Source organism: Vanessa atalanta, chromosome 13 (genome assembly GCF_905147765.1).
Source record: "Vanessa atalanta chromosome 13, ilVanAtal1.2, whole genome shotgun sequence".
Taxonomy (NCBI): Eukaryota; Metazoa; Arthropoda; class Insecta; order Lepidoptera; family Nymphalidae; genus Vanessa; species Vanessa atalanta.
The window spans coordinates 12,450,957-12,477,244 of NC_061883.1; the positions used below are offsets into that span (position 1 = coordinate 12,450,957).

Genomic DNA, 26,288 nt, shown 5'->3' on the forward strand with positions numbered 1-26,288 from the left:
AATGTAGCGAAAAGCCTAGGGTGAGCATAATTGTAGCTAAGATTGTAACTAGCAAAGCTAAACAATCGCGTAACGAACACTCAATGGTGTAAGTATTTAATACTTTGAATATACTGGCGTTCGAAAGACATATATAGGAATACATCTATATTTAAATAATTTCGATATTTATTCAAATCGATTTGCAAGGTATTTGACTTTAATACTTTTTTGTAACTTAGGTTGAGAACCGATATGGCCCAGTGGTTAGAACGCGTGCATCTTAACCGATGATTTCGGGTTCAAGCCCAGGCAGGCACCACAGAATTTTCATGTACTTAATTTGTGTTTATAATTCATCTCGTGTTCCTTGGTGAAGAAAAACTTCACGAGGAAACCTGCATGTGTCTAATTTCAACGAAATTCTGTCACTTATGTATTCCTTCTTCTCAAAGGGAGAGAAGGCCTTAGCCCAGCAGTGGGAAATATACAGGCTGTTAATGAATGTATGTAATGTAATGTATGTAACTTAGGTTATATTTATATAGATAAATCATTTTGTTTTCTTAATTACAATTAAATTATTTTTTACTTTTTCACTTCATTGCGATAATATACATTTCAATTAAAATATTTTAACCGATAGTCTTAGTCTTATTTTATTATAACCGTTTTTCCTTCGAAACGTTTAAGATAACTCGATACCTTAATACGTTAAGCCGTAACGCTATTGTAAATCAAACCTTATGATTAGTGGTTTAAGGACAAAGTTTGTACATCAAAAGTATTTTGTTTATGTATGCGTGTGAGGAGAATAAATATAAAACCTTCACGGTACCGCATCTTGGAGCTGGTCCGTGCAGTTTGTGAGCTATTGTGCAATTTATGTAACGTCTTAATACTTATATTTAACATTTGCGACTTTGTTCAAACTTGGATAAAATGTATTATCAATCCGCGATGATAGACATGATAGACGTCAGATCAATCAAAATCAAATAATTCTTTATTCGTAGGCTCATAAGTTTAGCATTAATTTTAGTTAGAAGATGTAAAGCTACCACTGGTTCGGAAAGTAGATTCTACTGAGAACCGGAAAGAAACTCAGTAGTTACACATTTCCACCATTTTAATTACTGAGTCTGTATATATAATTAATTACGGCTATCTTCTTATACTTAAGAGTCGAGTCAAGGATCTAGAATTAAATCAAAGACCAATAATCGAGTATGCGTACATATACAGTCTTTGTAAACAAATCAAAATCGGGCTCAAAAATTATCAGTGTCCGCACAACAGTCCTCAAACTCAACACTCAGGAGCCTCTGTGATTCTTTCAAACAAATGTCAGTCAGCTTCCGGACTACCAGCGGCGAGAGACGAGCAATGTATAAATATGTGCATGTAGTTTACATGTTTGTCCGTCCGTCTTACAATAAGCGGCGTCGCATCAAATGCCGCTAATGAAACGACTCAATATGAATAAGGTTATACAAATATATGAATAATAATATATTGACCTAGCAATTTGAATTGCAATTTATAAACGCAGTCGGTTGACGCAGACGAGATGGGGATGTACTTCTTTGTTTACGTGCTTGTTTGCAATCAGAGCCTTTGATAAACACCGCCCTGAACGTAGACTATGATGTCACAGGAAATCCTTTTATAGTATTTAGTTTTTTTTGTTATCGTCTTTTTTGATGCCATAAATAGAGTTTTTTTTATATAGTAGGCAAAAGTGCTTAACAGGTGTCATTACTTAATGACATTTGAATAATATTTATAATCTGATACTGCAAGTAACGACATCTTTGTTTCAAATTGATGTAGTAGTTTATAATTTGGTGGTAAGGCTTTGAGCAAGCCCGCCGTATTCTACAGTCAAGCAGTAATACTTTGTGTTATTGTGTTCCTAGATGAAATTCCTACCCATGTTTAAATCAGCAGAGCAGCTTGGTGGAATAAGCTCTTTAATTCAAGTGGAATGGAGGCCCGACAGTGGTACATATACGGCTGTTACTTTACACGGTTTCCGTCACTATTAACTACAGAGAAGAGAACTATGATGATTTTGTGCGTGAAGCTCATCCACCTGTAATACCAAAACTAAATCCGGCTACAGAAAAAGTTTGAACAGGTGTATAAGTCAGTCCGCTTTCCGATATAAAATATAAATAAATACAATTTGGCCGATGTATTTATGTATATGTCAATAAGTAATGAGACTACGATACTCACTACAATAATTCGTGTCAAGGTGCCGATATGCGAATCGTTGTTTTTTACAAATTACATCACATTAAAATATTCTAGAAAGGAATGAACAATTATTAGAGCTTCGAAGAAACCGTAGGTGTTCTTGCATTACGTCAACTGATAAAATTATTAATAATTTATTTATATAGTTGTTTATCTAAACTAAAAATATTGTAATACAAGTGTATTATTATTTTTATTAAGAGAAGAGGGCTATTCGTGCAATTTATAACCTGGTCCCAAAAGATTCGTTAAGAGGTAAATTTAAAGAAATTAAAATAATGACTGTCGCTTCTCAATTTGTTTTTGATAATGTTATGTATGTACGCAAAAACATAAATGATTTTCCTAGAAATTGTGACGTACATCCTATTAACACTAGGAACAAGAATAAACTTGTTACTCCAAGTACCCGATTACACAGGGTTAGTAACTCTTTTTTGGGGCTATGTATACGTTTTTACAACAGGATCCCAGAAAAAGTTCAAAATTATTCAATTATAAAATTTAAAAGAATCGTTAAAGAGCGTTTGTGTGCTAAAGGATATTACAACACTAATGACTTTTTAGTTGACTGCACACCTTGGGAATGAAATGATCGCCTCCAGGCTGTTTCAAACAACTAAAATATACTTATCATTGTACCTACATGGAAAATGGTTAAAAAAAATAAAAAAAATATATCCCGCTGAGTTTCTTTCGCCGGTTCCTCTCAGGTCCGAGGTGCTAAATTCCGAACCGGTGGTAGATTTTTGACAATCAATAAGCAAGTGCAAACACTTCTATATTGAATAAAGATTTTTGACTTTGACTTTGACTTTGACTATTAAGTATATCAATAATATTTATATTTGTTATGCTGCCCGAAAAAAAAGAAAGGATATCAAAAATCATTAAACCTAAAAAAATAGGAAAGATATTACTTAAGTTAAAAGCGTAACGTTAGCCGGTACAGATTCCACCACTGGGCAAAGATCTGCTCTCCATTTGAACAGAAGATATGAGTCTGTTTTTTGAGAAAACCATCACTAGTAAACTCCGCGGATGTTTATAGATTCATACTCGGGACTTCGGGGTGACATAAACAAACATAGTTATAGTATCACAATATTATGTATGTTAAAATAAAATAAAATAAAATAGATCATTTTGATAGAATAAGTGACAATCTTAAGTAAAGAGAATAGTAAGTAAACTTAGAACAGTAAATTTCATATTCGACAAAGTTAATACGGATGAAAGTTAAAAGGATGTATGATAGCATACATTTCAGCATTCATTCCTATAGTCAAATTATACAGATATTTTTAACATTGCCTATTAATAAATTTAAAACTTCCCCTTTTAATTTTAAGTACTATATGATCAAGAAAATTGCAAAAAGGCTAGCATCAACTAATGGGATATAAAATGAGTTTTTATTCAACAACACATTATGAATTCACTGATATATTATCATAAGTTTTAAAAGTACGATTCAAATATATCTATTTTAACTGTAAGTATAACTTACCAAAATCAACGAGTTAAGATATCAATAACACAGCATATAACACAAGGATCAGCGCAGGTTGCGCACGCGCAGGCAACGCGATACAACAAGCGCGACCGTACTGTGATATAGAAGTAAGATGGTGACGGGTGGAGCGAACCCACCCACGCGGACTCGGCTCACATGTCGACGTTCGCGAAAATATATCGATGGGGAGTTTAGTTATTTATTAATGAAATTTAACATGGTGGTTTTATTAAAAGAAATATTGAGCTAAGACTCATTTTTCTGACTCGATGATCCAAAGATGTTGCATGACGTTCACTATGCTAAGGCTAATTATACAGAATGTTATAAATATAAAGATAATCTTCACTATTTGTATATGTTCAAGACAATGACCGAACGTGCGGTGCAGGTAGCGGTAACGAAGCGAACCTAAACAAATACAAAACCTTTGCAGGTTTAATTCCGATGATGGGAATAATCCACATGTTATAATAACGGGAGTTTGTAAAACAAAAACATGTTTAAATGTTAAACACTGAACTTTCCTAAGGAGATTTATGTAGATTCGTGGTCTTCAATAATTCTTAAGCAGTCTACCTGTTCATAAGTGGTCACCAATGTCCGTTCATGTACATTCCTTATATCACCTTGCCAGTTGCCATCAACCATGGGAACTAAGTTGTATTGTCTATTGTGCCTGTAACTACACTGGCTGACCCACCTTTCAAACAGGAATACGGCAATGATATGTATTATTATTTGGCTGTAGAATATATCATGGGTACTATCCAGATGGGCTTCAACAACGTCCTACCAACAAGTAAGCCCAAATAAATATGAAGTAAAATTAAAACTGCTGAGTAGTATCACGCCTCAGTCTTAGTCTTAGTCTAGGTTCACAAAATACAAATGATTTCCAGTGTTTTATTAAATTTATGCAAATACCTTACCCCTATGTTTTAGAAAATGTAATGATATAGACTTTTTTTATGTAATTAAAATACTATTACACCCGTAAACCGATGGCTGAAAACGAGTTGGTAACATGTTTGGCTGATATTTTTGTATTGGTTCAAATTACAGGTTGGACCAACAAAAGCTTGGGATCGAATTTTGATAAAAATATTTTTATGATATATTTGCATTCACGATTAATTTCATTTTTCGTATAAAGTTATAGATAGTGTAACAACAGGCACGAGGGACGTAAATTCTTAGTTCCCAACGTTGGTGGCGTGTTGGCGATGTAAGGATGGATTACTTTTTCTTCTCAATGTCTATTGGTGGTTGTGACCAATTATTCGCCATCAGATGGACCATTTGACCGTGCACCTATATTATACAAAAAAAAATAGAGCAACATGTAATCCAAAAGGCCAGATAGCTGACCATACAGGGTTGTCACATTTTTAATAATATATGTCACATTTTTAATAATTAATTTTTCAGCACATCGTTGCAATATAATAAAAAATATAAATGTTTGTCAATTATTTTTACTGAAAACGAGTTTATTTTTTTTATTATCTTCGAAATAATTAATCAACGCCGAGTCCATAACCAGGCGCGGCGAGATTTTCGTCACTTACAGAAATAATCATTAGTGCGCCTTTTAAATTTGCGATTACAATACGTTGCTTTTTTATCACAATGTTTTTTATCCATTAATTTGACTAATAAGAGAGAGGAGTTGATAAGAAGGGCTAAATTTTAACTCACAAGAGTTGCTAACAGCCCTATCTATCACAGAGCCATGTCAGTAAAATGGCAAACGACGGCGGTAGATTTCAATCTGGACCTCATTTGTCACCAGGCTTACCTGTGCAGGGTTCTCACACTATACGTAGATTATAATATCTCGATTTTCCAGTATGTAAGAATACAGCCAGCTTTGATGATTCTTAAAAAGGTAATCCTTAGCAAAATCATGATTAAAGATGGTACGAATAAATTATTTTGGTAGGTTCTATTTAAACGGAGTTATGGTGCACGTGTCAAAGGTAGATTTATATTTAATACCGAAAGCCATAATGTGCAATTTTATTTTATCAAATGATAGGAGATGATACCAGGTCATCAGATATTCTACTGTTTTTAGTAACTTATCATTGGGATATTCTGTTTTCAATAAGAAGTCAGTAGAGAAACATCTTGCACATATAAATAAAGAAAATGCATATCGGCGCTACTAATCTCTTCCATTAATCTCTACCCATTCTCATACTACTGGTTACTCTTTTGCGCATGTCTTGTCGTAGTATGAAATACTCTTTATTTTACACCAATAGACACACACATCATTAGGCGGCCTTATCGCTAAACCAGCGATCTATTCTCGTCTTTTTAAAAAAAATCTACAATATATATCAATTTGTTATTTGTGGCATTAATAATTCACCGGATAACATCCGATCAGTCCGACATTGAAATTGCGCTAAATTTGGTGCTGACAAATTTTAATGGAATGATTTTGAGACAATTGGCGATGATGTTATCTAACGCGTCTGACTGGTGCAGTTACATTCGGGTCGATTGGGGAAAGATTTATTGCTTTTATTATAAATTTTGTGTTTCAATCGTTGATTGAAGCAGTCTTGATAAATTGTCTATTTTGAAACAATTGTATTTTGTTGTAATCAAATATTTGTTTACATTATTTTTACTTAATGAGATAATTTATGTATAATATGAAATTGACTGAGTATATGTAGTTCATTTTTGATAGCCCGAATTAACCTTAAACCATATCATTGTAAAAAACATCAAAATTAATCAAACAGGCGACAGGATCGTACTCTGTATTCCCAAAAAAAAAATGCTAAATCGTGTCTCAAAATTTCTGTTGGAGTATTTTATTTATTTTTGATTGGAAACAAGAATAAAAAATGGCTAAAACGATTTCACTTGTAGGCCTGTGTTTATGGTATACCAAAAACAAGCGTGATGAGAGATAATTTCATTTTGATGTCTCCTCTTATCCTCCTTTTATCGAAGTCGGTAAATAATATGAAAGTCAACAATACCTAATACGCAGTAGCGGCGCGTCATCGCTGGATTTACGTTAAACAATGCGTGGGCGATTCCTCTCAGTGTCACTACACGGTGCAATTCCAACCATTACTTAACAATTACATGTATCGAGGATATCTTATAGACCCTTGGGAGAACGAGAGGGCATTTAGAGAGAGATAGAGAGAAGGATAAGAAATATGATTAAGTGTTGATTTCATGATTAGGTGGTTTGTGTAAGCACATCTGGGTGGTCGTCTCCGAGATTAGTGGTACATTGGTGACGTAAGGAATGGTTAATATTTCTAACAGTGAAAATGTCTATGGGTTGTGGTGACCACTGAGTGACCTATTAGGAAGATTATCTACGAATCCTTACTAATAATATAAAGGCATATGTGTGTGTGTATGGATGTTAAGATATTGTGTGACTAATAATTGACAACCAACCCCTTTAGAGCGAAGCCGCGCTCGTAAAATAGTTGTAAATAAATAATCAAAGGCTTATAAATAACCGTCATAGCACAAATACATTTGAAGTCATCCCAACTACGGCGACCACTCGATACATAAGGATAAATGTTGTGTGATTTCTATAAATAAATATTATATCAATTAACAAAAATTGTATTGAGTCAAAACAAATTATTCATCAACTTCGTAGAAGTGCGAGGTACTATCAAAACATTACCAAGTAAATTTTAACGTACGCTATACAAATGAACATAAACAAAAATTAGTGTAACGCGTACAAGGAACATTACATCTTAGCTCCCAAGGTTGGTGGTGCTTTGGTGATCGAAGGAATTAAAGTTGGCAATGCCATAAACGCAAAGTCTATGAGCGTTGGTGACCATCATTTGGCCAATTTGTAAATCCGCCTACCTATATTATTAAAAAAAAGGATATTGCAGAACCAGATTAGTTATCGAAGTTTATCAATTATTTGTCCAAATAAAGTCCTAAATCTTTAGATTAAGAAAAATAAGTTAATTTCAAGAAACCGCATATCGAAATAAAATTTACATTTAGCAGAAAAGAGAAGGCAATATCTAGCAGGAAAGATCAAAAATATCTAGATTAAAAGTAAAAGTAACAAAGTCAGTTTAAAATTAAACGTTAAGAATATTCAATATATTATAACATACAGCCAAAAACGGAGATGTAGTTACCACGCCCGTTCAACCCATTTTGGTAAATGAGGTTGTGTTCATTCGTTTAGTATTCCAAATATATATATATATATGTAATTCTAGTTATAATAAGCAATATGGCGACAAATTGTGAAACCAGTTTAATAAGTATCTCAATTTTCTACTTATTATTATACATTATATATGTAATTCTGGTTATATAATAATAGTAATCAAGTCATATAAACGATGTTTGTAATGGAATTATCATTTAAGTAAATAAATAATACACTTTAACTTAAAGATTTGAGCCTGCGCAACACAGTTACATAATCAAAATTTTCAGTAGAAAGTTAATTTTAACCGAAAAAAGCTATTTCAAACACGCCTTGGTTTTTGATGCGTTCAATTTGTGTTTATAAGGTAATATCGAATAAACATGCATCTATGGAATAATATTCTGCTCCATGTGCATTAAGCTTCTATACAAAAAGAGACGAGACTTTAAGCTGTTGGATATCTTCAAGCTGTTACTTTACAGAGCCTTAACAAAAGGTAGATTTAACACCTTAAGTCGATACAAACTCGCCAGCTCATCCCGACTCGAACGAAACGAATACAATATAAAATTCAAAAGACATTAAATTGTATACTTGACAATTATCACAATGACATTTATTGGCTTGTTTCTTCATTAAAATATGATCGTACTGCGATCGTTTATATGTTGTAATGGTTTCTTGTAAAACGATATTATATTATAAAGATGAAGAGTTTATTTATTTGAATTGCATATTTAATTACACTATGACTTTTGAAAACAGACCGATAAACCTTCTGGCTAGCTCGCGTCTGAATTTTTACTTCGTGGTAAGGTTTTGTGGAAGCCCGTCTAGTTAGGTATCACCCAATCATCAGATATTCTACCGCCAAACAGCAGTACTCAGTATTGTTGTGTTCCGGTTTGAAGGGTGAGTGAGTCATAATCATCCAAATATTCGGTTAAGATTAACGCGTTATAATAGTTACTGGACCTTCAGCTCTTGTAATTATTAAGTTTACAAAAAAATTACCACAAACACGAAGCGAAAAGAAAATCATTTTAAGTACGGTATTATAGTAGTTTGTTTATTATACATGTTAGACAATATTAACATTATTTACATTTATTTTAATACATATAAAAGCGTGATTTATTATATCTATAACGTCAATATTTTACAAGAATTGTATTGAAAAATAAAATGTAGATCAAAAATCAAGTATCGTTCAAAGTTTTCAAACATCTCATCTTTATTCTTATAATGGACTTTACGTACAGGTTACTTAGAGCGTTGTGCGGCAGTCGAGTAATAAATAATTAGATATCTACTCACAAACTAATCATTAGTCTATTTGTGGCGATCTAACCGCAGATAGACACGACCACAGCTTGGCTAATTAAACGCACTGTCTCTCTCACCGCAGTTCCTTGTTTAACGGAACACGTAACGTCACGAGTTGGAATGATATTACTTTTAAGTTTTAACAATTAAATTTAACACGCTTGGTAAAAAGCTATATTTATAAATAAAGATTATTATACTTCACAAGTTTATGCAATAGGTAGTCGTTTAGTTACATACAGGATATATAAAAATCAGTGAAGGAATGAACTAATATACTTGCTCGTTCCTCTTGGTAGAATCTACATTCCAGTATGGTAGATTTTAATAAAATTTGTGTCATGATAAATTAAAATACAACGTTTTCAAAACACATTACGAGCCAAAATTAAAATATACATTATTCTAAAAGTCCCAGAATTTTTAGATTGTTCAACACAACTGACAGGAGCCGGCAAGAATATCAGTAGTTTACTCTTCACGTTTGCTTGTCATCAATATAATCTCGTATTGAATAATATTTCATATCTATTAATGTTCTATAAGGCGATAAATCAAAGATCAAAATTGCATGATATGTATATTAAGATTGGAAATATGACAGATTTAACTTAACGCTTAATTTGCTCGAAACTAATTTAAATTTATTAGATCTATTAATACTTTGCGAAGACTTATAAAGTGTTATTTTTAATTTATTAAATCTATTATAATTATTAAACGCCATATATCAGAAAATACTATTTCGTATGCTTTCAACAATCAAAACCGGTTCCGTAAAGTTACTCGAAATGGCAGAAAGTAATATGAGTCGTTGACCACGTTATCAAAAATATAATAAAACATTTAAAGGATAAATAATACAAGATTGAAAATAGCGTAATATCGTAAGACGATCGTCAAAATATCACGAGAGAACTCTACTAGCATTACAGAGCACAGAAAAGTCTCAGTGTTAGGTCATTAATATCTCACGGTTGGGTATTGATCTCGTTTATCTATGAAAAAATTCGAAGCTTTTATATAATTTTAGAAACACTTATTTATGCAGTTACATTTATATTATAATTATATTAATTATATATTTAATAATCTCACATTTTGTTATTGTATCCGATTTCATAAAAATAAGTGTAATTGATTTCAGAACGTCATTCGGCTTCAAAAGTTAATATAAGGTGTTTTCCCGCGTCAAATTAGAAATATAAAAAATGACGGTCACCGAAGGATTATAAGGTTTATAAAATTAAACAATTAATAAAAAATAATCTGTGTATATATTTGTTATGGTGTAGGTATTTATTAATAATAAATATTATTTAAATTTTTATAAGTGCCTACAGTTTGTTTAATGACATTTGAATTTCGAATTATAATGGGATACGAAAATATTAATTGTAAATAGATAAATATTATCTCTGAAGTACTTTTCTTGAATTAGCAAAATGTGTTTAAGTTCACTGAGCTATCGCAGTCTGACAGCACTGGTACACATAAACTTATCCCTTTCACGATAAGGGCATCAGTTCACCTGGACTTGACGTATGTTGTCAAATTCAAATAATAAAACTAATTCGGATCGAATTGTTATTCATTTTAATAATTTAAAGTAACTTTGTTTTTTACTAGGACAATAAATTTTAGCATAAATCATTACCATAATACATTTGATGCATCAGAAGGTAAGACGGAAGACGTAAACAAAACGACTCCCACACACGTCTCTGTCTAATGATCTATTAGTTTTTTACATCAGTAAGGTACTAGTTGCAACACATGTACGTGTTATATTGTTACTTAATTTAAATTCAACTCAAGACAATTATCATAATTTCGTATAAAAAACTCGACTGACCTCATATGTATATTTTATATTGCAGTGTGATCTTTAACGAAACCTTTCGCTCGGATTAGATTCTGATATTTGCCCATTTCCCGTGCTTCTACCTTCTTCTCGTCTTCTTCTTATTGTTGAAGCATATATTTGTAATTTACTACCTTTATCGATAAAGGACGTTCAATCACTAGCCATAAAAAATCGTATTAAAGACTTCTGTTAATCGTTTTAATTAAATTTCGTCGTTAAAATTTATCATTGTACATAAAGCTATGTATGTGTGTATTACGTATTTTCACAGGTTTGTTAAATATTTACTTTTAATTTACAAATTATTGTATGGTCCAATTAAGATAGTATAAGTATCGAAAATTGTTTATTTTATTTAGCTTATTGAACCAGCTAGAATCTGACCTAGGTATTAGGTAATAAATGTTATCGCCCGTAAATATTTCGCTGAGCCTTCTCTTTAATGGAGATTATAATAGGATTATAAGTGCAGTACATAAGTGTGAAAGAGTTGCACCAGACACCTGAGCGGTTAGTTGTATAAATTGTCTTGGAACTCCAGGAACTTGATACCACTTTGCTGAGCACTTTTCTAATGTAAATAGGGTTTATGTTTGATTCAAGGCTAGAAGTGGAAACAATTATAATAAACAAACAAGGTGTGAATTACGTATTTACTGCGCCACATACTGACGCTACCAGTGATATGAAAGTCAAGGTCATTAGAACAAGATAATTTAATTGATATGTAAATAGCGAGGAGGATCGATGACCTGAAGGAGGTACCACACTGGATACGGAAGTCGGACCATAACTTTGCCGTACTTTGGAAGAGACCTAAGAGACAATATTCAGCATTGAATAACTTTTGGTACGTGGTTGGTATATAATATACTTATGTTGCAGTCATTCCCATATTACTTTGTGATAGGGCTTTGTGCTAGCCCATCTGGGTAGGTACCACCCAATGATCATATATTCTATCGCCAAATAGCAGCACCCAGTATTGTTGTGTTCCGGTTTGAAGGGTGAGCCAGTATAACTACAGGCACAAGGGACGTAACATCTTAGTTCTCAAGGTTAGTGGCATATTAGCGATGTAAGAAACGGTTAATATTTCTTCCAGCGCCATTGCCTATAGGCGGTGGTGACCACTTACCATCAGATGGCCCATTTTCTCGTCCACCTACATACATCATTAACTTAGAGACCAGTATTCATGGGCCACTTTAAGAAATGTTACATCATCAACGCGTTGACACCCATGGGAAATTAGAGCTTGTTAATTAATAATTAAAAGTATATTTAACTTAAAATTGGTCTAATTAAACTGACTTACTCCTATAAACCGGAAATAATACATAGTTCTGTTCTTTAGCAGTAGAATGATATAATTAACCATCGGGTCACGGAGCCCTAACCTAACCAGTTAGAAATTTAATATCAAAATAAAGTATTTTGTTAAATAAATCGTATTGAAAATATTGGCTTCAGTGAGTGTCGGCTACCGTGACGAGCTTAACCGCAGTAATAAAAAAATGAATATAATGCGATTCATGTAAATAAAATCGTATTTTAATTTAAATTAATTTTATTTAAGTCACTTGATGTTACGTCAGTTATGTTAATTTATTTTACATTCGAATATCAAATGGATTTGCGTGTTTTGTTTTTTTTTTTTTGATAAATTTATGCCTTCGACAATTTTTTAGTCGTATTATGTTTTTTAAGATTTTTTTTTTTTAAATAATTTATTATAATTACTTAAATATATACAAAGGTTTTATAAAGACATTTGTAACATGTAATAAAATAAGTATTAGATTATATAAAATTCTACATTTACATATTAATAACCAGTTGTCAATCGCGACTTTGCTCGCGTTTTAGAGGTTGATCGTCAGTTAGGTATATAAAGTAGTCAATATCCTTTTCTGGAGTTCAAGCTTAAGTATACCAAATATCATCAAATTCAGTTCAGTGGTTTCGCGTGAGAGACAGACAGATAGAGTTACTTTCGCCTTATAATGTTGTATAGACTTAATACGTAAATTCAGAAATAATTGCTGATACAATTTGTTATAATTAATCATTAAGACGAGGCTCTCGAGATCAACTGAGATATATTTAGAAACTACCATTATACCTATACAAGTGAAATCCTTCCACAGAACATAAACACAATGAAGGTGTCATGTATTGATATCGAATAAAATCTACTCTATTCAAGTAGGCTTAAAGAGGCACTTTTGAATCATTTTTAACTACTGTATTGAACATTAATCTACCACCAGTGAATCTAGATTCTACCGGGAACCGTCAAGACACAACTAAATACATTATGTTAGTTAAGTACAATTATATTGTATATAGTACATCCTGCCCAAAAGTCAACAATCTGTTGTTGTAATAACATCACGCTTGCCACAAGGTATAATCATTCTCTTAAAACATATGATACGATTGGAATCCTTATCGGTTCTTGTTTAAAGACTAATGATAACAATATCGGCAATTTGACACGATCGGGGAGTTGAGGCGGAGGCGCGGTCATACGCGCGTCTTTTAAACTCGGGACTACTCATAAAAATCTCTTGACCGAAAGCCTCGGAACGTTTTATTTGGAATCTCCAGCCTCAGTATATGCCAGCTATTAGACCAACGAGTATTTAATAGGGGCTCCAATATATAATGTATTATACATAATAAATATTTTATATATAAATACATTATATCTCGTTTCTTAAGGAGCATTGCGTAAATAAACGTAATTATTACAAACTTTTATTGAACTTGCAATGTTTGTTAGTTTGTTTAGGTCAAACTTCGCTAATTTGACTTTGAAAATTACTTAAAATTATATAGTTCATACATTCATAAAGTAAGCGAGACCTGTTTTTGCACTAAGTATTGGTTCCAAGCGATGGCACTCAGGGCCACTAACGCGCTAAGGAGCGACGTCCCAGAGAGCTAAATTCGATTTTAGGGGGATTTACGTCTGGAATCTCCTATCTCCCCTGCTGTATACCCTTAATACAATGTTTATATTGTTACGTTCGATCCTCGATCATATTTACGCTCTTATACAAGGTCGTCCATGGTTTAATCTTTCTCACGATATATTTGAAATAAATGCTTGTTCATATTTTATTACTATAAAATTATTACATTGCTCCATTGTATTTCCAATGTTATACTCTTATTTAAGGATTAAATGAATTAATATGTACGGAAGAGCAGCTGCCTTATACAGTCTAGATAAATGAAGATGAGGAATGCTAGCATGCGTTGGAAACAAATAAGATAGCCCTGTGGTATAAAACAATCGGTCGATAGAGCACGCGTACTTATCAGAGCTCGTAATGTGGCGCAATTATACTTTTAACGTTTTATTTGTAAAAAACTATCAATATACATGTAGTTATGTAGAATTTAAATAAACGTCAAATTTTATTTCATAATTCTTTATCTGTACGATTATGAACATGTAATCACTTGTCATTTTTTAAGTTAAATTTTATCTTTAATTTGAGTGCAACGTAACGTTACAAAATAATACATTTCTATCGCAAATGGGATCCCGTCTGTTACAAGTAACCAATTTTTTTTTATTGTATAATTCCTCCGCGTACAGCCTTATATATAGCTTTATAGATATTTATATAACCCAGCATTTTAATTGATTTTTTAAAACCATACCGGCAAGGAACATTACATCTTCATCGACAGATTTCATGCTTGACAGCGTATTGACGTTTTAAGGCAAAGGTAACAATTCTTACAGCCAATATCTATAGGGGTCAATACTTTCATCAGGTTCTTTTTAAAGATTAAATAATAAAGATGAGCTATAAATACAACATTGTTTTAATCTTTATACCGATAGATATAATCTCTTACGCGTATAAAAATATGTTATAAAATCTTGTTTCAAAAACTTTATCTCTATATGCCCAAAGTATTTCAAGCGTAAGTATAATAATTCTCATTTGTATTTTTTTTTTGTTTTTGATTACAGTAAAACCAGTTCTCAGTGATGAGTGAGTGAGTTTATGGAACATAAGGAAAATACTGAGTAAACTTTAAAGTAGGTCTCGTTGTTTCAAAGAAGTGGACATGAGTCAGGGAATATTTCACTTGTAATTATAATAATAGATCATTTATATATTATACTAATTAGTAAATAGTAATTAATAACGCCGCGGCCTGCAGACCGCCTTGCAAGATATATGTAGGAGAAAACAAGAGTATTGTTTTGATACTTTTAAAAGAAAAAACCTATTATAGAAGGAATGAGAATTAGAAGGAATTATTCCTTTATTATATACAAGTTATAAACTAAATAGTTTGGTTAAATTGTCAAAATTTTTGTTTAATTTTATACAGATAGTATAAATAATTTAGAGCGCCTGATGTCGTTTTAAAATGTATCACGCAAATTGAATTTCTAATAAACTAGAGTTAAGATAACTAGTCATCGTAGTGGGTACGTATTTGTAATAAATAATGATTACTATGAAATAATATATAACGATTTCTTTGTACCAAACGCGTTTGTTTATAATCGGTTTCACAATATGGCGAAGGTGTTGGTTATATTAAGTTATATTTATCAACTAGCTCTGCCCTGCTCTGACTTCGTGCGCGTTGTTTAAATTTACGTTATTTGGATATTGTAGCGTGATTTTATTTTTATTCTATATATAATTCTAAAATAAAAGTAGCCTAAGTTACTCCTTATTACATCCGCTATATGCCTGTGAAATCGTTGAAATCGGTTCAGCCGTTCCAGAGATTAGCCGGAACAAACAGACAGACAGACAGACAGACAGAGAAATGTTGTAAAAAATGTTATTTTGGTATATGTATGGTACGTATACATACATATTTAGTAGAAATGGGTTATTTTAATATTACAAACAGACACTCCAATTTTATTATATGTATAGATTATGTTTCCCTCTACAGTTAGATTTGAATACACTCCACTCCGTGGAATATCTCACCTCGTAACATCATAGTACATCAACAATATAACATAACGTATTTAAGTAACAGAAAGCACGACTGTGATGCTTATAAAAGAGCCAATATTATTGGTTTAGTCTAACCCTGGCTTTCTTTTATTGTTTAATCGGCAGCAAAAAATGTTGGCGCCAACAGAAAGACGTGTAAATTAATTCGATAACTACAAGGACGTCTTCGAGGTCACGCTATCGCTTTAATATTATAATTAATTAAAAAAAGACACGTATCATTACTACGCTGTGTTTATCAGAGTGTAAATTATTTTCACCGAATTGTTTTTCGGGGGGTAATGACATGTTTGTAACATTACAATTGCGACGGGAATCGTTCGTGAGAATAGTTCTAAATAATTATCGATGTTTTCTGATATTATAATACAGTACTATATATTTTATTTTACGTGTGTATTACTTATATGGAATAGTAAATATTTGTATACAAGATTTACCCAGACTATTATATGTTCTCAATTTTCATTGAATTGCTTTGAAGGTATAGTTATACAGCCATAAGACTGTCAGAAAGAAAATTAAATATTACAATATTTTCCAAGTGTTTTTTTTATTACGGTATTTCCTTATTGAAGGCCGTTAACTTTACGATATCTTAAATGTTTATTTTTAATATTACATGGTTGAGAAAATAAGAATTAGCGTTTGTTACAATTTTATAGTTTCGAGTGTCAAAGGTCAATGTACGTTCAATAGAATCCACTAATTATTTAACAAGCTAGTTGTCGTGTTTATGCCTGATATGAGAAATGTCATATGCGGTGTGTCGATATGCGTTCCCAATTTTGAAACTGTTTATCCTTGTACTCGTATACAACTCGTACTTGTCAATAAATAACCATGATACGTAATTGTTTGAAATAAGTAAATACTGGGTTTTTTGTCAGCTCTTTTCAATTGAGCTCTAATTCCAAATTCAGTGATAGCTTTGATTTAATCGTGTAAAATTAATCAAAAGTGGACGATAAAGCCTGTTGAATAAAGTTTATTTTGCATTGATTCAAAAGTGGTTTTTAAAGCTTAATATAAGTATATTATGATTGATTATTCAATCTCTACTATGAATCCTGACGACAACAACTAATATAATATCATAATATATATCATATAATAATAATATGTGTGGTACCTACTCAGATCGCACCATATTGCACTAAAATCAGTTGAATTTTCTCGAGAAAATACTAGTTTATCCCTTCTAAGTATAAATTCTAGTAATAAGTATACTAAATATAATGTACCCGTCACGCGTCGTAGCTGGCATTGTCCCACCGGTGGCCGGCGGCGCATTGTTCGTACATTGTTGACCGTGGCGTCTCGGGTAACAACATATTCAAAACTTTAAAACGCAATTTATGACGTCATATATTAATCGACTTACAATTATACCTGTTTTCTTAATTAGATGGGTTTTTAATCGACAAATTGATCCAGTTCGCTCGTAATTGGTGCTGATTCTTATCGAAAGGTCTTTTCGGTCTCATGAAGATAGTTTGAATAAGTTACTTTTTTAAAATTATACTTCTTTTTTAAGTTTAAAAGGCACACGTCCCATTTTTAGTTTGAGTAATTTTTGCAGCTTAGCGACATGAGTTTTAGGTTGTTATGTCCCTTGTGCCGTTAAATTTGCTCACTCATTCTTTAAGCAGATGTAGTGTCTCTGGTGCTATCAGAAATATCTCTAGCTCGGCCCATAACCTATCCCTAAGCTCACGTCAGTTAGTTCATTTGCTGCGTAAAAGAACAAACACATTCTCGTTTTTTTATTTATTATAAGAAGAAAAAATTTAATGTACAGTCACAGAACGAACATAAAAAAATAATTATGATAGTTTTAATTACGTCCATTAAAATATTAGGCAAAACCAATTTACAATCCAAAAAATTTTAAGTGAAAACTAAATCACTTAAAATTAGTCTAAATGTTAATATTTAATTGTTCAAAAAGTTTAATTTTCAACATTAAAATACTCATTAAGGCTTGAACCAATTAAATTTACATAATTTTTAATGAACCATGAGAGAATAGTTACTATTTAGTTACTAACTTAATAATTACTACGTTAAAAAACTGTAGTAATGGACACCTATTTCATTTCTCGTATTCTGGGTAGAATTTACCCGAAACGGTAACTTTACAAAATTTTCAAATGTTCGATTTTTGCCTCGCCTTGTTTATAAAACTCATCCAAAGCTTATACCAGCCAAAACGACTCTGGTGTGGATTAGTGGACATGAATGGCAGAGATTAAATACTTATAAAGTTATTATACATTTTTATTTATTTGTAAAATTGTCAATCAAAAGAAATTGATGGTTGCAGAATTCATTAATCGTTACAGTACACAGGCGTCAATAAATAACATTTCTTTTGTATACGACTCCTCAAGATTCACACGGAATAACTAATTACTGGATTATTAAAAAACAGATTACACAACAAAAAGAGACAGGGCATAGATTGCTATACTTTGTCTTCTTTTCGCTTACGGACTAACATATTGTAAGACAGTGACAAAAACGAATTGGTTTTTACAAAATATTTACAATCATTAATTGTAAGCTACTAGCGAGAGAGGACGTAATCAGGCTATATATAGTGACATACGAAAAATGGCGGGAGGTTCGAAAATAAAAGCCAAAAGTTGAGTTCTGTGGGCTCCACAGAAGATGCCCATTTACAGCGGTGGACGATACTGATCATGATCGTCATATCTTCTATCGCCGAAAAGCAAAACTTAACGTTGTTGTGTTCTGATTAAAAGCGTGAGTGATCTGGTGTAACTAAAGGCACAAGGAACATAACATCTCAGTTCCTAAGATTGGCGGTTCATTTACCATCAGGTGGCCAATCTGCCAGTCCACCTATCTATATGACAAATTGTAGACAATTCTAAATCGCGATGACAAGATTCGCTAATTGTTTGCATATTATAGCACTTCGAAAATAATTGAACAAATATGGTTACCAGTGGCACCAAATAGTTTTATTAGTAAAACATTAGTGTTGTGGCGCATCCTTAGGATCGACTGAGCTAGTTGTTCACTACTTGTGATGGATAAAATTTCGTTACAATATGTGTCTCCTTCATAACACCTTGGGAGGGGAGCTTTTGCTTTTTACTTTACGACCACAATATTCAACAATAAATCGACACAAAAAGAAACGAAATGCTCCTTCTAAGTCCAGAAAATACATAAATTAATGCAATAAAACCAAAGCGATATCGACCAGCACCAATAGCATCCACAAACAATACGCTCATATGCCAACGTCTCATGCCGTCGTACATTATATTTACAAAAGTAGTTCTACAACAATGGACCATCACTTTGAATAAAGTGTCATACGGTAACAATTAAACAATTTAATAATACACTCATTGTTTTCTTTCTGGTCGTCTATCACCAACAAATTGTCCGAAGTGTTATTTACATATTTTTTTCATTCCTGATAAGGATATTCAAATTTAAATTTATTTTATTGTCATATATAGTTATTTTATTGGAGTATAGGGTGAAATCCACACCTTGAAACTTTGGTAGTTTCACAATAATTATATTTACAAGAATCTTGTAAAATTACGATTTGTTTTGGCTTCATAATAAGCTTCTATAACTAAAAAAAGATATAACACCATCGTCAAGCGCTTCCTATTTCCCATTCAATTGAGTTGTTAAACTATTCCCTTCCATTCTTAAATCAAATCCTAATTTACTGCCTTCTTTGACATACTATCCCTAATATAGCCCCTTTCAAATATTTTCATTTCGGTTTTTACGTTCTTCTCGTAATGATGACCATCCCTCCGCATGACATGTCTATACTATGATAATCTGTATCCTTCAGTTTTTCTCCCACGTTAGCTAATTTCATAGTATTTTATTACATTTATCAAAGAGAGTACTACACTTACGTAACGGATAATAAACATTCTAGTCGATATTATTCAATTACACCAAAATGATTATTGTTTATTTATATTTAAATTATACTATTGGTACCAAATACTCGAGTAAATGAAATTATTATTGATTATAAAGTAATTGTTGTCTATTTGTTTCGCGAAATGTCAATTTGTATTTACAAATACCCACACGAGGAAACCCATTAATATGAATGTCAGTTAAAGTCACAGATATTTTATAAAAGAAATATGAGCGTATCCTAAAAGTTGAAGGATAAATGCAGGCCGAGCGAGAGCCCCCCGAATTCCGTAATAAGATGTCTCGCAAAATAATTTAAACATTATAAAATATGACTCACCTGACCGCTGGTATCGCCTCGGGCCTAACGCAGAACGCTCGTTAACATTTATTTAAATCAAAACTTTACTTCAAGTTCACAGTCCGTAATATTTCACCTTATGTTAATTTGCGTATTGTAAACAGTTAAATAAGCTCACATATGTTATAGCGAAGCGGTTAGTTTAAATTAATAATAATTAAAGAGTTATTCGCGGAATGTGTTCGCGACGTCGTTTCGTTCGTGTCGGCCGCTCATATGCACTTTTGGGGTCACTCGGGGTCGGGTGTTTTTTTTTGTTCATTCAGAGCGGCGAGAGGGGACGTGCAGCGCGTGTGGCGTCCGAGCGATCACTGCCTGCGGCGCGCACGGCTCGAGGCTCCGACGGGATGCGCGCGCGCACCTCCTACTCCCCAGCCCTCTCCCGCAGGCTTTCGTGCCCCGAGATAAAACTTTATCGGCTGCGTTCCGAGAAAGCAACTCGACGCCACTCAATGCGTTATAACACCCATATCACATACACATAATTAGCGTAAGTATGTTATTTATTTTAAACGGTTCGTTTTGAACCTTGATATTAAAAGAATTTAGTTGACTGACAAAGCTTTATACGACTGTTTATGTTTATTGGTTGGTCCGTTTATAAAATTTCGGATATTTTATAAGAGCAATCAGCCGAGTTAGTTGTTTTACTTTGTCCTTTTTATGTCTCTCCATAACAGTGATAACAATCCTTCCACACAGAATCTTCAAGTTAAACCAGCGCATTTTATATCAACTTTAGTTATAAGTACTTCAAAAAAGCAAAGTTACAATCCTTAAATGTTTAGCGACTGCTTTGTCGTTTGCCTCTCACCTAGTGAACCTATGAACCTCCTATAAACGATTTGGTCCACCACGCTCTTCTAGTTTAGTATGGTGGTACATGCATATGACGCTCTCGTACTACACATTGCACATTACTACGCCACACACCTACTACTCATTCCATGACAGATTAGCTCAATAACTTTTTGAAAAGCTTTATACAGAAGCGAGCTCCTGGTCTAGACCCTAATATAATAGCCACTAGAAGAAATGACCATTTAATCTTGTTTGAATTAAATACGCTTAAAATATATGGTTCTATAAATTTCTTTGATATCAATACTGTTTATATCAATTAAGTTTTTACAAATGGAGTATGTAATATGGTATATTTATTAGTCACAGTTATTCGCGAAAAATTTTCGTCCGCTTCGTCCGCTTGGAATTTAGTTTGTGGCGAAAAGCCTTCAAAAATATGTTTACAATCTTTTATCCCCAAAGTTATCCTCTCAAAATGAAATGTTCGTATTTCCCTGAGGTTATAGCTTATTTTGTACTAAATTTCATCAAAATCGATCTAGTCATTGAGCTGTGAAATCGACACAGACAGACAGTCAGACCGAGTTATATTCTCATTTAAAATATTAGTAAATATACTTAAATAATACACGTTTATGATAAATGTTGATTCAAGTGGTTTTAAACCTCTTTAAACAAAGTATAGCCAATCCGTGAGGCACAGTCCTTATAATAATCATCTCAATACAAAATATAATAACAAAACTGCACTAAATCATTTGTCATATACGAAACGTTTCCAGTGAAAACAATATAATATATTTATCAAGAACATATGGGGCAGTGGAAATGGTCCAGTGGCGTTATATATATCAGGGTATGTAAAAGTTTTTACATGACATGCCCAATATAATTATAGTTGTCAACGACGAAGTGCCTTGGTGCACTTTTTATATTTAAATTTCCGATATTTATGATGACCTTTTACACAAATATTGCATTATAATTATTCTCGACATGCAAACTATTTATACAATTTAATTATAATTTTATAAAAAATTTAAGTAAATCACTTGTCGAAATTCAATTCGAACAAGTGATTAATATTTAAGTGACATAATGCTTTAAATATTCAATGTTTCAATCATTATCGGATATAATTACGATAACTATGTATCACTTAAGCGCTTAATGTGGATGTTATGAAACATTGTAACGGGCTAATAATTTGCAGTTCTGAATGATTTCGGGCCCCGCGACCTCTCCCATAGGGAAAGGCCTCTGCTCAGGGCTCTTATTCTGCTAACAAATTGTTAGTTCAGCCCTGTTATATCTCGTTCAGCCCTTTTTCTATTCTACTAATACAACGATTCAGTTGCGATTAAGTCGAAATTGAATTGGAATTTGAATCAGTAATGTATTATAACCGTTCTTAGTGAGTAGAATTGTCCCCCAGGACGTATTATAGTACAAAAGTGTTCACGCAAACACTACTGCACTGTTTTTATACTCAATCTCATAATCTGTTTTAAAGGCAAATAAAAAGAGTTCAGGCACATAATCAAAGTGGAAACACTGCCGGACTCCGTCTCAATACAAAAACATAAAAACCGAATTAGCAGACCGATCCGATATTGGATCCGAATTAATTTGGCACAGAGGTAGATTTTTTATCCCTAATTACACGCACACATCTTGTTTTAAATTTAAATCGGAATTAATTTTATTTATCGTTGCTTAATTGTTGATTTTACTTGTGGTATTTGAAACTGTTAAAAAAATAAGTATTGTTGTTAATATACATCATGTTGTTGCTAATATACTTGATGCCAGTGGAAGTATTACTTTGTTAAAACGTCCCGAAGAGCCTCGAGCTCTGGTATTACAAGTAGCTCGACCAGCTCTTGTGAAGAAGGAATGCCACGGCCATTAAACTTTATTCAGAGGTTTTTGTTAAATGTGTTTTGATTCTAGTAAGCATTTGCATAATTTTCGTATTCCTACACTTATAGTTTTTTAAAAACTGGGTGGTTTCTTATATAAGACATAAGTGTGTGGCATTTTAAACCTGGCTCCGAGGCCTTCATTGGTGAGGTCATAGCAGCTCGAGAGAAAAAGAACTACTAAAAAAAACTAGTATTACAATGTTGTATAATATTTACGGATAATTTAAGGATAATCCCACGGTTCTGGGTCCTGGATTCTGGTCCTTTTCTGTAGAAGCCTGGAGTTTGGAAATTGGCATTGCTTACATGCCTTAAAACACGCTAGGCCGTTGATATAGCGCTTATATAATTTGATAAATTAGGATATTGGAATTCAAATGCAGATTTCATCACAAAAAAATATAAAATCATAGTTTTTATTATTAAATTTTCACATTTTTCTATACTTAAATAATTTCAGGTACATATTCGCTAAAGTTGTTCATAAAAACAAAATATGAATTGACAGATTCGATATAAACAATATATTATATAATAATGAAACCGAAATACATGTGGCATGTAATCATTTTGTTCAGAGAAGTTAATTGAAAGCGTTTAATGTTAAATTTCTTGTTTTGTGTTTATACAGACACACTGCTTTTATCACTTCGACAGTCACTGTTAGGATAATATTCACGAAATTGTTAAGGTAATATTAAATTTTATTAATAAACTTATTGATAGCGAAATATATCCGATCGTGTCGTATTTTACACGGCCGAGAGTCGCCGCTGTGAGCGATAAGTCAAGGATCAGGCGGACATCATCTTTTAACTCATAATACATATGTATGTAATTAGAACATTCTTTACGTAAGTGGGTGTAAGGAAAATATATTTTAAGAATACTGTGTCAATAGGCGGCGCGGCGTAGTGGCTGGTTGGCCCGAGGTCGAGTGAATCACCTATATATTATAGTAATGACAACATATCCATTACTGTTGTCTTAAGCTACAAGTATTCAATAAAACAGTGATTGGGTATGTGTCGAAATTAACCTTTGTCGCTACATATTATAAAACAAAGACCTCACTCGCTTCTGACTGTTTGAACGCGGCTAACTCATGAATTACTCAACGGATTTTCATACCATTTTCATCAATGGGTTGACTTATTCATGTGTTAACGTGTGTCATTTGTGTAAGTTTTTTTTATGATATCAGTAGGTGGACGAGCAAATAGGTCACCTGATGGTAAGTGGTGACTACCGCCCACAGACAATGGCGCTGTAAGAAATATTAACCATTCCTTGCGCCACCATCTCGGGAACTAAGATGTTATGTCCCTTGTGTCTGTAGGTAGTTACATTGGCTCACTCACCCTTCAAACCGGAACATAACAATTCTAAGTACTGCTGTTTGGCGGTAGAATATCTGATGAGTGGGTGGTACCTACCCAGACGGGCTTGCACAAAGCCCTACCACCAAGTAAAAAGTTCTGAGTAAATTGACTGAAATATCACCATGATTATTGAAGATATCGATTGTATAAACCACTAGTCATATTATTACGATGTACGAGGTGTGAAGTTGTCTATTTCGAGCGGACACTTATCTGGTGGTTTAGCGAGCAACTTCATGTAGCTTTCACAATACCCTTTGCGCACTCATTCTAAAAGTTAATTTCATCATTTTTTCATAAAGCGTTAAAAGATATATAACTTCAAAAAATAACCAAAGGCACGGAAAAAATGCCGCCAGAATATGTAACAACTGGTCGCAATGAGAATGTGTATGCATTTTATCACGGAGAACGTCGCATTAAAAATTGTTGGCGTCACAGGACTGACGGCGGGTGCGTATCGTTGAAATCGTTGGTTATTTAAATAATTTATGAAATATATGATATGGAGAGTAAAGTAAATTAAAACTATCGGATTTTCGTAAATATAAAAACTAGAGCTTTAGTTACTAAAATAAATACATGTTTATTATTTTAAATACGTAGGGGGTAAAAAATGGTAGGACAGGCGGACACCTAAAGAGCGTTAATCAATTTTTGACATACATACATAATAGTTACACAATCGTTTACAAGCAAAGTTACAGAGACGGTCACCGTCAAGTATAATGCAATATTATAACGCAGAAATAATTTCCCTTGGTGTTAGGGCTTTGTTCAAGCCCATCTTGGTAGCTACCACTCATCAGATATTCTGCTGCCAAACAGCAGTTCTCAGTATTGTGTTCCGGTATGTAGGGTGAATCATGGGTGGTGGCGCATTGGCGATGTAAGGAATGGTTAAGATTTATTACTGCGCCGTTATCGGGCGCTGGTAGATCATAAAAAAGCTAAATTAATGAGACATAATGAGACATTGCAATGCATGCCGCCCAACATCTGTGCAATAGTATGTAAACTATATTATTGCGCAGAAAATGTCTCCAATAGTATGTTTAATCAAAAGTCAATATAATAGATACTATTATGTAATTACTTCTTTATTATTATTTAATTGCTTAATTCCAAATGACGTAGACGATTAGCCTTAATTAGTATTTCGTGACATTTTTTTTTAATATAATAATATATCAATAAACTTCAACTTAAGTTAATAGCAAAACGTATTTTAGTACAATTAAATTGTATTTATTGGACATTCTTGAGACATATTTGGTAGGATTCCGTTTCCTTAAGGTCGTTGCTCGCATTAGACTCGTCTCCTTAGCCGACTTCAAAAACAGAAGGTATTTTGTGTGAGTTATGATTGTTTTTGATTTAAAATTGATAAAAAGGTAGATAACATTTAAATGCAATGAAAAAGTTCTACCGATGAAGGTGTAGAATAATTTCATTGAACTGTTGTTTTCTGGCTGGTCGTCAAACCTGGAGGCCTAATCTTTCAATAAACATTGAAAAATAACAGCCAGAAGGTGAAGTGTTTGGTACGTCTCGTGCTCGATAGTGAAGGAAAATATCTTAAGGGAAGCTACATGCAATATGTACGAATAAGTTCCAAATCTTTTGCTCAAGAGAAGAGGTTTTCGACTAGTAGTGGTACATTTATGGGCTGAAATTGATAATTAAGTTTTTTTTTATATTATATTTGAAATGAAATCATTTCAATATTATTTCTTAT

The 26,288-nt window shown here is 32.8% G+C and overlaps 1 protein-coding gene across 5 annotated transcripts in view; it reads right to left on the minus strand.

The window, feature by feature from the left end:
* The window catches only part of LOC125068505, a 75,957-nt gene extending 55,203 nt beyond the window's left edge, over positions 1 to 20,754 (minus strand). For 3 of the 5 annotated variants that reach the window (XM_047677682.1, XM_047677681.1, XM_047677680.1), the window contains exon 1: positions 20,419 to 20,752. The gene's annotated coding sequence lies outside the window, so the exon portion shown is untranslated. Of the gene's footprint in view, positions 1 to 20,418 lie in introns of all 5 variants that reach the window. The other 2 variants (XM_047677684.1, XM_047677683.1) reach the window with 1 other exon arrangement.
* Between the last annotated feature and the right edge of the window lie 5,534 nt (positions 20,755 to 26,288).